General features: G+C 42.0%; 1 long non-coding RNA gene across 1 annotated transcript in view; it reads left to right on the top strand.

Moving 5' to 3' along the window:
* Window positions 1-500: 500 nt before the first annotated feature.
* LOC139005574 (uncharacterized) overlaps window positions 501-12,447 on the top strand; it is a 52,410-nt gene continuing 40,463 nt past the window's right edge. Inside the window, exon 1 of the long non-coding RNA XR_011470680.1 lies at window positions 501-610. This is a non-coding gene — a long non-coding RNA (uncharacterized lncRNA). The remainder of the gene's footprint in view (window positions 611-12,447) is intronic.

Below are 12,447 nucleotides of genomic sequence, written 5' to 3'. Positions count from 1 at the left end.
ACACTGAGGAAAAAGTAAGATTGGGGGGCGGGGAAATCAGAAGTTCTTTGTTTGGCTACTCATCCAAGTGGAGAGGCCAAATGAGTTTAGGAGTGTCCAGCCTGGAATTTATGGAAGATGCTAGAAATATAAATTTGTGGAAATCAAGTTAATAAATGTCTAACACAATGTACTAGTATAATCTCAAGAAGTTCTTTCATAGCCAAAATTCCAGGTAAAAATAGAGGTAATATCATGTTAGATTAGCCCAACATAATGCTGGATAGTTTCCTAATTGGCAATAAAATGGGACTTAATACATAGTATTTTTGTTTGTGTAATTGACATATACTAGAACACTAATTGATTGATATCCAGCTCTGAGTCCTTCAAAAGATGACATAATATTTAAAAACATTAGTAGAGGGAAACGAGTTATTGGCCTGATACCAAAGAAGACCATAGTTAATTGTCCTCTACTGGTTGTTTTTAATCCTGTTAACTACAGAATTGTTGCCACACTTCCCATGTTGTCTGCCAAAGAGTGGGAAAGCCTTCATCGCTGGGAGCTACACTTTCTGAAGAATAATAGGAAATGGCATTTGCACCTCCAGAGGAACAAAGAAAAGAGGTACCTCTCACTGGTTTCCCCTCCCTCTTAATCTCCCACCCTCTTTGGGGTACATATTCTCTGGGTAATTGTCTACTTTTGTTGTTTGATTATATTAACCTCACCACTACCTGCCTAGAAAAGCATTAAATTATTGTTATAATTACATTCTAATGCTTTCCTAAGGCTCTAGGACTTATAAAGCCTGTATGCACAATAGGTTTAACTACAGAGACTGGAATGACCTTTCCCAGTTTATGTAAATACAATTTATAAGAGTCTGTTCAAAGCTTTTGAAGTAGTGAAAAGATGTATAGATGAAACTGTGAATGATGGAACACTAAAATCAAAATAGCCTATTAAATGACGAGCATTCCTGAGTGGCAAAAGATGTCCTATGTTATTTCCAATTATATTCCCTCTCATCCCCGCATTCAATCCTGCCTGAATTACTTTTGCTACTTTATGTCACCTAAAACACTAGGTCCTTGTATTAGTTTCCTGGGGATGCTATAACAAATTACCACGAAGTTATGGCTTAACCAATGGAAATTTATTCTCTCTTAGTTCTAGAGGCCAGAAGTCAGAAATCAGGTGTGGGCAGGGTTGCCCTCCATCCAAAGGCTCTAAGGGAGGAGGATCCTTCCTGTCTCTTCCAGCTTCTGGTGGCTCCAGGCAGTCCTTGACTCATAGCTACATAACTAACCTCTGCCTCCACCTTCGCATGGCCTCCTCTTTCTCTTTGGGTCACTGGGTAAGGACACTTGTCATTGGATTTAGGGCCCAACTAGATGATCCAGGATGATCTCATCTAGAGATCCTTAACTTAATTACATTGGCATAGACTTTCCAAATGAAGTCACATTCACAGTTTCTGGAGACTAGGCCCATCACTGGAACTGTCTAGGTAACTTTATAAAATACAGATCCCTACACCCCATTCTTAGAGGTTCTGATTCCATGGACCTGGTCTGTGTGCACGTTTGTGTTTTGTGGTCAGAGATGAGAACTGCATCTGGGCTTTAAAAAAAACTCTGGGTGATGATTTTGAAGATCTAGGTTTTTGAAAATGTCCTTTTTTATCTGTTACATCATCAATGTAAAGAAATACAATATAACATCAAGAATGGCAAAATGGCACAGGAAAATTTCTGCGTTTGAGAATTATTCTAGCCAGAGTTTGAAATCTGGCTCAATCTTGTACTATTACCTAAATTCTCCAGTTTTAATGGTCTCATCTGTGGAATGGAGACTTTACATCATAGTGTTATTGTGAAGACTAATGAGGTGACATGTAAAACCGAAGCTTATGTCCAGTGATAAAGCAAATGAAAACTTACAGTACAGCAAAGGGTAGGTTGGACAGCCTGCTTTATTCCATAAGTACAATACAGCTATCCGAAAATAACTCATTAACCCTGTGTCATGATTTGCATAATTTTAATATATAGACAGAATAGTGCTTATCAGTGTTAGGATTATGGGAAAGTTAATCTTAAAATAATGAGATAATGCCACAGAAAATATTACCTTCTTACCTGCCACAATGATGATTTTACAACTTTCACATATTCTTTCAAATCCTGGGTAAATAAAAAACCTCCAATGTTCAGTTGATTCAATGGCTGCACCTAACCCCCTCTATGAACTGATTGTGTTCCACATCCCACCCCAGAAAATTCATATATTGCAGCCCTAACCCCCAATGTGACTATATCTGGAGAGCAGGTCTTTAGGAGGTAACTAAAGTTAAATGAAGTTATAATAGTGGAGCCCTAATCCAATAGGACTGTGGCTTTATAAGAAGAGAAAGATTCTCTTCTCTCTCTCTCTCTCTCTCCCTCTCTCTCATACATCAAGAAGGCAGCCACCTACCAGCTAGGAAGAGGGACCTCACCAGACACTGAATTAACTAGCACCTTCATTGAACTTCCCAACCACCGGACTATAAGAAATTTCTGTTGCTTTAACCCCCCAGTCTGAGGTATTGTTATGGCAGCCAGAACAGACCAAGACAACCCCCACGTAGCCTACACTCCTTTTTAGCTCTATCCTGAAAAGGTAGGTTCTGAGTTTTGACGAGCACTCCCCAGGCCTGCTATTTCTCCTTATTCCTGATATGTGGCAGGGAACAGGATGTGTTTCCTAGAAATTAGTTTGTAAGAAGCATGGCTTAATCAGCATAAATGAAGTCATTATTATAGTTTCTTTAATTAAGAATATCAAATCCATAGTTTCTCTTAAATCAGAATTCATCTTTCCCCTTGAGTAAATTCCTCGATCACTGGATGGTTTTATTGTTCATGCCCCTGCTCAGTGCATCATTACTTTCAGAATAGACCTGACTGGTCAACTCATGGTCACCTCATCTCCTACTTCTCTTTCCCTGACCTCCTATCAGGTCAGATTGGTACAACTGGTGTCCTGTTGACTGGCTCTGTTTTTCCCACCTCCACACATTTTTGCATCCCATTCCCTCTGCCTCACATGTCTTCTAGCACAGCCACCAGATCCAATCTGAACCTCACGTCCCACTTCCTTCCCCGCCTGCCTTCCCCTCCTGCCTTCCCAAGCTTGGCTGAGCGCTCCAGACCAGGACTCAGTCTGAGGGAGCTGTATTCCTTTTATGCCACACTACTCCCCATCTTGCACAGGGTAACTGTCAAAAAATACATATTGGTTTAAATATGTCTGTGAAAAAACACTGCAAGGCCTCTTCTGACTTGAGGTGCCTTGATTCTATGAACTTTAAACTCCATCAAAACACACTGCACAGAGGCGTCTCAGTGCTGAACAATGATGCTTTTAAAGAAGCTGCTGCATTTCCCACATTTCTCCCATTGTCCAGAAGGAGGCTTGATAAGCCCACAAAACTATTTGGAATTCATCCAGGGCTTGTGAGCCCATTGCTTGCAATTTTCTAATTGGCATTTTATAGTTATTGGGCCCAAAGGAGGCAGTCTGAAAACTTGTTGGAAGTGATGGAATTTTCCATTTGTGGAGAAGAATGCTAATAATTCAGAGGCATGCCACTCCTGGAGATGCCCCTACAAAAAGTTAATGCGAATATAATTGCCTGTCACAATTTTCCAAGTTACCTTCTTTTGAAGATAGCTGAAAGCAGTTGAATGTAGACTCAAATTAGCGTTCCATCCAGATGATTTTTACCAAAAAAAAAAATGAAGCCCAAAGGAATCTGCTCTCTTGGCTTAAATCGCAATGTCATGCTCCTTTGATTCTCATTTTCATGTGTTGGTTCAGTGCATGAGAGGTTAGTTCTTTCACAGGAGGGTGTGTGTGTGTGTGTGTGTGTGTGTGTGTGTGTTGGTAGCACCAGAGACACAAAGGCTAGTGATTTCAGGGACGCCAAGATCCCCATCGTTTCCAAATATAACCTCTCCAGTTGTCACTCAGCCTGAAGTTTCTATTTTTGGAATTGTATTTATGGAAAACACAGTTTTCTACCTGGTCAAAAAGAATACACACATGCACACATTTACATGTTCCTGTTCAGCCCAGCATCTCTTGTCAGAATTTTAAAAACGACTTTCTCATCTCCCATCCTCTACTGTCTCTCTGTTTCCATCCAAAGCTAAGCCAGAAACTCTGCTTAGCAACCCCCAGAGCTCTGTGTTTCTGCTGTCGAAAGTCTCTGTTCTTTGAGTGGCCTTAAGGGCCCTCGTGTAGAGCCCTAGCAGGCTCCCCCCCGCCCTTCTCCCTGAGCACACTGTCCTCCAACCACACCCTTAGTCTTCCCATTCCCCCAAACAACTTCCAAACTCTTAAGCATTCTGCAAACATATTCAGGCCTTTGCACACACTCCTGGATGCCCTTCCCCTTCTCTGCCTGTGAAAACATGATAACCCTCCCTGGCCCTGCTCAGCCGCCACACAGATACGATAGATAGAATCAGGCTGTAACTGAGACACACATGATGTTAGAGTCCCAAGCTCTTCCTCCAGCCCATGTTACTGTGGCTGAATTATGGAATGCAAGTTGTGACTCTGAGGCAATGTCCTCCAGGTGTCTCCTCAGCCCACCTTGTCCAGCTGAGCACAGCAACCTCAGCCCTAAGGAGCCCCTGCTCATCCTCACTATCTCTGGCATCATCTTTCTAAGTCTCTCAAAAGGGCCTGCAACTGGGAGGTCAGACTCAAATTTAGAATTTCCAGGCCTTCGGAAGTTCCTCACTGGAATTTTAAGGAAGCACACCCCTTCTCCATCTGTCCAGTATCATGAGAGGGCTCAGCCACAGGCACATGGATGCAGCAGCATGAATGTCCAAACTCAATGCACACCACTCCGTGCACCCTCCCTTGGAGGATGAGGCTATTTGGGGAAAAATTCCAGTGTCACAGGCACCTAGAATGTGTAAAGGGGGGACATGGGCTACAGGTGATCGTGTACCTGTGGTCCCAAGACCCCTTGCATATGGGAAGGGTATGGCGACCTCCACCTGGGCCTCCTGATGAAAGCAATGGGTGGGGATGGGATAGGAACCCAGGACAGGAGCTTCTTGTCCTGATATAAGAGGATAAGGCAATGATGTGTCTCAAAAAAAAATAATTAAAAACAAGTTCCGCCGAAACCGGTTTGGCTCAGTGGATAGAGCGTCAGCCTGTGGACTGAAAGGTCCCAGGTTGGATTCCGGTCAAGGGCATGTACCTGGGTTGCAGGCACATCCCCAGTAGGAGATGTGCAGGAGGCAGCTGATCGATGTTTCTCTCTCATCGATGTTTCTAACTCTCTATCTCTCTCCCTTCCTCTCTGTAAAAAATCAATAAAATATATTTAAAAAAAAAAAAAAAAGTTCCACTCAGTGAACTGTTTGTTTCTCTAAAACAGTGGGTCTCAGCCTTTGCTGATCTTGCTCCCCATGGGGTGCTTGGCAATGTCTGGAGATAGTTTTGGTTGTCACAGTTGGAGGGAGGTGGGAATTGCTGCTTTATTTAGTTGGTAGAGACCAAAGATGCTGCTAAATATCCTATAGTGCACAGGACAACCCCATCACAACAACAACAAAAAATGCTTCTCTAATAGTTAATATGTTAGTTGGCTACCCTATATAATAAAAGAGAAACATGCAAATTAACCATCACTCCATCACTCCACCACTCCGTTACACCCACCAGCCAATCAGAGCGACTATGCAAATTAACCCAACAAAGATGGTGGTTGATTTGCATACGCAGGCACAGAGCGAAGACTGAAGATGACTGAAGATGGTGGCGGTCACGGAGCTGGAGTGAGCAGGAAGCTTGGGTTGCTCCTGGAGACGGAGGAAGCCAAGCTTCCCGCTGGCCCTAGACTCTGCTCAAGGAGTGGCTGGGGGCCTGGGTCACCCCTGGCCCACCCTGGGCTCTGCTCAAGGAGTGGCTGGGGGCCTGTGTCACCAGAGGCGACCCAGGTTTCCAGCCAGGCCTGGCTTCCGCTCAAGGAGCTAGGGGAAAAAAAGAAGGGGCTGGGAGCAGCCAGAGCGGAGAAGCCAAGCCTCACTGCTGTGGCCGGACCAAAGGCCTGGGTCCCAGGTGCTGGAAGAAAACCGGTGCCAGCAGCCAGGGGAGGAAAGCCTATTGTGTGAATCTTCATGCAATGGGCCACTAGTATATAATATTATTGTTAAATAAATGTTCTTAAAGTAGAGACTGGCTCTGGTCACTTGACTGCACACAATCCTATATAATAAAAGCCTAATATGCAAATTGTCCCCAGGGGTGGTCTTGGACCGAGAGTTCGACTGGGAGACTGGGAGTTCGACCACTCACTATGACATGTGCTGGCCACCAGGGGGTGGTGCAAAACATGGTGGACATCGGCAATATGGCATTGGCAGCAGTGGAGGCGCTGCTGGCCCCGATGGGTCCCTTCGAGAGCAGGACCACAGCAGGATGGTAGAGCAGGTGAGTGGGCAGTGTCAGGCCAAGGCGGGTGCAAGCGGGGTCCTGATCACCCCATCAATCGCCCCACAGACAGCGACCAGTGGCAGGATGTGGGGCATCTGTCTGGCTCCCAGGTGCTAAGGGAGCTGATTGGGGGAGGTGGAGAGGGGGATAGGGCTGCTCCTGGCCCCAACCAATCACCACCTAGGTGGAATGGTGAAACAGGTGAGGGGGTGGCACCAGGCCAAGGCAGGGTGCAGGTGGGGCTGCAAGTCTGAGCAGCTAGGGCACAAGCTGGGGCTGTGAGGCTGGGGGCACGAGCTGGGCCCAATCTCCGCAGGCCACCCCAAGGGACTCCACCCATGCACAGATTCATGCACCAGGCCTCTAGTATTTAATAACACTCCTCCCCCCAATTGCCTATAGACCAAAGTCCAAATGTCTTAGCTTGGCATTCAGTATCATTCCTGGTCTATCAGTTTAGTCATTCTCAATTATCTCCTTATGTAGCCCAAAGCCTGTGTTTACACTACAGCCACACTTAAACATTTTAGAATGCCATGTGGCCACTTCCCATATTTTCTTCATCAACTTTGGCTGCCTTATCAATCCCATTCCCAGTAGTGAATTCAGTCTCCAGCTGGACCTTCTATTGTAAAATGTTCACAAGTCAGAGACTGTCTACACTTAAACAGAGTTACCCAATGTCAAAGCTGTGCCAATAATATCATAATAAGTAGCTCTTGAGTTTGAGACGATTTAAAAATGATACCATGCATAAATCACTATGAAGATGTTGCCATTATGATGCCCTTAGTCCTTAGCACATAATAGGTACTCAATAAAGATTATCTGTCTCACCTTATATTAGAAAAGGCATTAGAGATTGGAAAATAGCTTTTGCAAATTAATTAGTTAAGGTACAGCTACATACTGTTTAAAAAATTAGAATGACTTAGCACAGTAGAAGTTTATTTCTCACTCATATAAAATCCAAAACAGATGTTCCTGGTTGGAAAGGGAGGAAGTAAGAGTGGAGGAAGGCCCTGCTACACACATAAGCCCTACGCTGATGGAGTGTTCACCACCTCCCACCTCACTTTGTTTGCTGATATCCACATGACAGATGGGGAGAGAACAAGCACAGAGAAGGCACTGCCACTTCTTAGTTATCTTGGCTGAGAGGGGACACACATCATTTCTGCTCATATCCCACTGGCAAGAACTGGTCACATAGTCCCACTTGGATGCAAGGGAAGCTAGGGCTTGGGAACGTGGGCCCTGGCTGGTCAGGGCTTCTCAGCAGCAGCCCTAGACTATGGAAAGGGAGTCACCATCTTTGCCACAGCAAAGCAGAAGGGAGAGGGGAGCTGAGGCAATAGGCAGAACAGAACTCTAGACTTGCCTGCCTAGGATACAAACTGGAGCTTCGTGGCAGATGAGAATAGTGAGGTGAGGGCAGAGAGCCAGAGAGTAGGGGAACGATGACCCCATCATTATGAATTTTTATTTTGGTTTAAGAGACCTTGAAGAAGAGTTAACTTCATAGACAATGATGAGCCACTTGATAAACAATGATGTTTAAGTCAACTACTGTAGCTTCAGAAAAATGTTTACTTCATTAGAAAAATGAACCTTGTTTTCATTCATAATTTTTAAAAATGAATCATGGCATCACTAAGGACTCCAGTCACAGAATCCTCGCATCCCTTCCAACTATCTGTTTTGATTGGTGTGCTTTCCAGTTGCTCCAGTTACACCCATGGGCTTGCAGGGTCCGCTGCTGCAAGTGTTTATTTGCTATTCCGCTTAATGGCTGCCTCTGCTGTGCTTGGTTCTCTTCCTTTCTTTGGGCTCAGACTGTTCATTTCTAAAACTCATCAATATCCAGTGAATATTAGTAGCCACCTCAGAGAGCCTCAAAGGTATTATGGGTGGGAATTTTAGCCTCATGTATTTGGTGCAGTTAAAATGTCATTTATTTTTCTAGACATATGATGTGTCAAACATGAAATTAATTTAACCATACAGCATTTGAATTTTAATCCCTTTATTAAAGTGTTAAAGTAGAATTTTTCTTAAGTATATCAATATAAAAGATGCTGCTTTCCTATATGATAATTTATATCTCCCACATTAACTTTCATTATCCAGAAACATATCTTTGATTTTATAATAGAAGTCAATGAGAAAAGGAAATTTATTGTATAGAAATTCATATTCATAGTCAACTTTTTTTATGTTCACATCCACCCCACAATATATAATGTTCTCCATATAATCTAGTTATACCCATATAATTTTAACTATAGATTCCAAAAATGTTATTTTTCCTCTTGATGCTAGGGCCATCACTGCTATTACTGTGCCATCTAGTGGCTCATGTTGTGTTGTTTTCTAGTCTTTGTTGAGGTAGAAGATGCCTTAAATGCCATACAGAAAAATCCAATGAGATTCTTTATTTGGTAAAAAGGAGGGATAAGACTGTTACATAAAATAGCCAAGGGCAAAATGTTAAGTCATCAAAAAAATTTACAGTAGATCATATGTAAATTCTTATCTAGCCAATATAATTAAGAAATGAAGCTTTCAGAGCAATTGGATATATTTGTTAACTTATTGTATCACAATACATGAACCATATGCACATGGGTGGTTTACCAAAAACCAGAATGCAACAAAATAAAGTTAACCCTAACCTTAAATTAGCTTTAATTTCACTCTTGTTATTCATATCCTTTAGGGTCCAATAGGTGTATACTTAAGTATTTTTTAAAATGTATATTTGAGTTTTCTGGTTGGGTTTAAAGTTAAATGTGACTCTCTATCTATAAAGGACCAAACTTACATGAATCAATGTGAGCAGTGGCAAGTCCATGATTTTAATTGATCTTTTATAGAATTACTAGAGTCCCAGTGCATGAAATTCATGCACGGGGGAGGTATCCCTCAGCCCAGCCTGCACCCTCTCACAATCTGGGATCCCTTGGGGGATGTCCAACTGCTGGTTTAGGCCCGATCCCTACAGTTGGACATCCCTCTCACAATCCGGAACCGCTGGCTCCTACCCACTGGCCTGCCTGTCTGATCGCCCTTAACTGCCTCTGCCTGCCTGCCTGATTGCCCCTAACCACTTGCCTGCCTGCTTTATCACCCCTAACTGCCTCTGCCTCAGCCCCCACTACCGTTGGGCTGTCTGGTCTAATTAGCATATTATGCTTTTATTATTATAGATAACTACGTGATCTTACATATTGCCTTATTCTAGATGAGTATTAAATAAATATTGAGAGATAATGATCATGGTTTTTATTGTTTAATTATAGAAATGCCTCTAGTTGCTTTGTTTTTCAATGAACTCAAAGTGATAGAAGAGATTCCTTTCTTTGCTACATACTTTTCCAAAGGTAAATTATGAGAGAACGAGTGCTTTTACTGTTGAAGATAAAAGGACAAAAAGCAAAGCCATAGTTTCCAAACAGATACAGATAATACTAGAACGAAGTATAAGAATTAGTTATTACATCTTTGCCCTTGAAACAGCAGTTATTACAATAAAACACGTATTTTTTATTATTAAGGGAACAGTTATAATTACAATCTTCCTGAAGGATTGTATTTAAATCAGACACAGAAATACAAGAATAACAACTTCACTTAAGTTCTTAATATAAAGTAAGCGTTTTCACTTGCTTTGTCTCATTTCATCCAATAGCCTGACAAAGTATCATTGTACAAACAAAGAAACTGAGGCTTGAATCATTAAGTAACTTGTTCCAGGCCAGTAAAGGACCTCATCTGGATAGAACCTAAGTGTGTCGGATTCTGGGCTTTTGCTCATAAATGTGACACAAAGTATTTGATAACCATGTTATGAAAGCCTGCATGGTCCACACTTCTCAGCAAAGCCAGGCCAAAGGCACCGCAGCCACGCACTCTCCAAGTTGCCATAAGCAAATCAATGGGACAGCAAAGCATAAACAGCATTTAAAACTCAGACTGGTATATCACTTGGGGTAACGTGGTGGCCAACCTACCATTATTGCAGACGCAAGGCTACCAATCATTTGAGTAACGTGATTCTTGAGGTAGGTCAGTGCAACATCAGACTTTTTAAAGAATATAATCATGACCGCAGAAGAGTGTACTTTTTTTCTGGCTTCCTCAAAATGACTAGGATTAGGTTTTTTATTCAGAAAGATTTCTATAACATCTGTTATTGTTCCTCATTATGTCTTTCAACTATCTGTTAGACCACAGTGCCAGGTCACACTGATTTTTGCCTTAAGTCAAGGTTCCCCTTAATCTTCTTTTTGTTTAAAGCATAAAACTTGGTGCTCTAAACTGACCACTGTGCCACAGATAGACCAACGTACAAAGGCTAAGCTTTCAACAATCAAGTTTAATATTGTGACCATATATGCATGCAAAACTGATTCCTATGTACTGAATAGTTTTTAGAGCTGCATGCTAATTGGACACAATGCTAAGCAACCAGTGTAAAAGATTATATATAACTCATAACACTTTACACAGTTACACCAGCAACGGAAAATCTTGTCAGAGTTGTTTAAAAAGCTGAAGATGTCTGACTAGCGAGAAGGGAATTGCGATAGATACCATTTGTTATCCGCCCTATATCCACCCCCTCTCTACTTTACCAACCGATGGAACCTCAGGTGGCTCAGGTGGCAGCTAAGATCTCTTCCTCTCAGAGAGAACAGACCCTTACCCAGTGCTAGGGATGAATTATAACTGGCCTACACTCTCTTGGTAATCTCATTCTCCTTTTTCTGGGGTGACCATGTGACAGGTTTTGGCCAATGAGATATAAATGAAAACTTTTGAGCGGGACTTCAGGGAAAACTTCTGTCTTTCTGATTAACATTAATAAATTTGGTGGGCAAAGCTTTCTGTCTTTCTCTGCTCTTCTTTCTGGGTTTCAGGCATGGTGCCTGGAGGCACAGCAGAAATGACCATGAGATGACAAACAGGAGGACAAAGATCAACTTTCTAAGGATGGTAGGGAGAAATTTAGAAAGATCCTTGGTCTCTGACAGTATCTTAAATAGCCATGGCCACTTTGGATTTCTCATGTGAGACAGATCTTTATCTGTTCAAGCCATGGTTTATTGAATTCTCTGTTACCTGCAACCTTGTATGTATATTAGCTTGAACCATATTATGTATATTAGGTTGAGCCATATTAAAGTTGCCATTTTTATAAGTCAAAATTATTAAAGATTAGAAGCTTCATATGGGTCAACCAATATAATGAATTGATGTGGAATTAAGGACCATTTCACTTCTTCAGTGGTCACGCCCTTCTATCCTTCTCTCCTGGTACTGATATCACCCAATATAGATCTTTCTTGAGTATTTCTGATATTTAACCTGTGATGTACTGGTAAACAAGCTTGTTGGTGAGGGGAGCCCTGATTTCTAGCATTTGCTGATGTCTGTGGTGGAAGAACCCCAACATTGCCATTTCAAGCTACTATGTTGAGGTCACTAAACAAAGAGTTGGAAAGAGATGTGCACGATCAGCACTGTGAGGCAGAAACACAGCCAACTCCAGCTCCACTACCTATGGATGCCCTGGCTGCAGCTCTTTGCTGTGTATGATGGGCTGCCCTATCATTGTTAGAAAGTGATTTATTATACCCTTCATTATTTCTCTTTGTAGGATTGAAACAAAGATAAGAGAAAAACGAATAGAATTAAAACTTGGGGAAATTGTGCAATGGAAATGTATATTTTTATCCTTCAGTTCATTTGGACTGAAGAAAGAATAAAGGAAATATGTAAGGTAGTAACCACTAGGAAAACAAACAAAAAAAAATAATTAACACTATTTTTTTTACCAACTAGCACTTCTATTGCCCAAGTCTATTAGTTGTCTCTAAAAGAATGGGTAAGAGAGAAAAACACAATATCCCTCACTCTGTTACTCACTTTAAAAAACAACAACAACAATA

Source organism: Myotis yumanensis, unplaced genomic scaffold (assembly GCF_028538775.1).
Source record: "Myotis yumanensis isolate MYYU_CA2020_CCGP unplaced genomic scaffold, mMyoYum1.0.hap1 SCAF_3, whole genome shotgun sequence".
Lineage (NCBI taxonomy): Eukaryota > Metazoa > Chordata > Mammalia > Chiroptera > Vespertilionidae > Myotis > Myotis yumanensis.
Note: the sequence above shows the minus strand (reverse complement) of the source record. Positions and strands in the feature narration are given on the sequence as shown.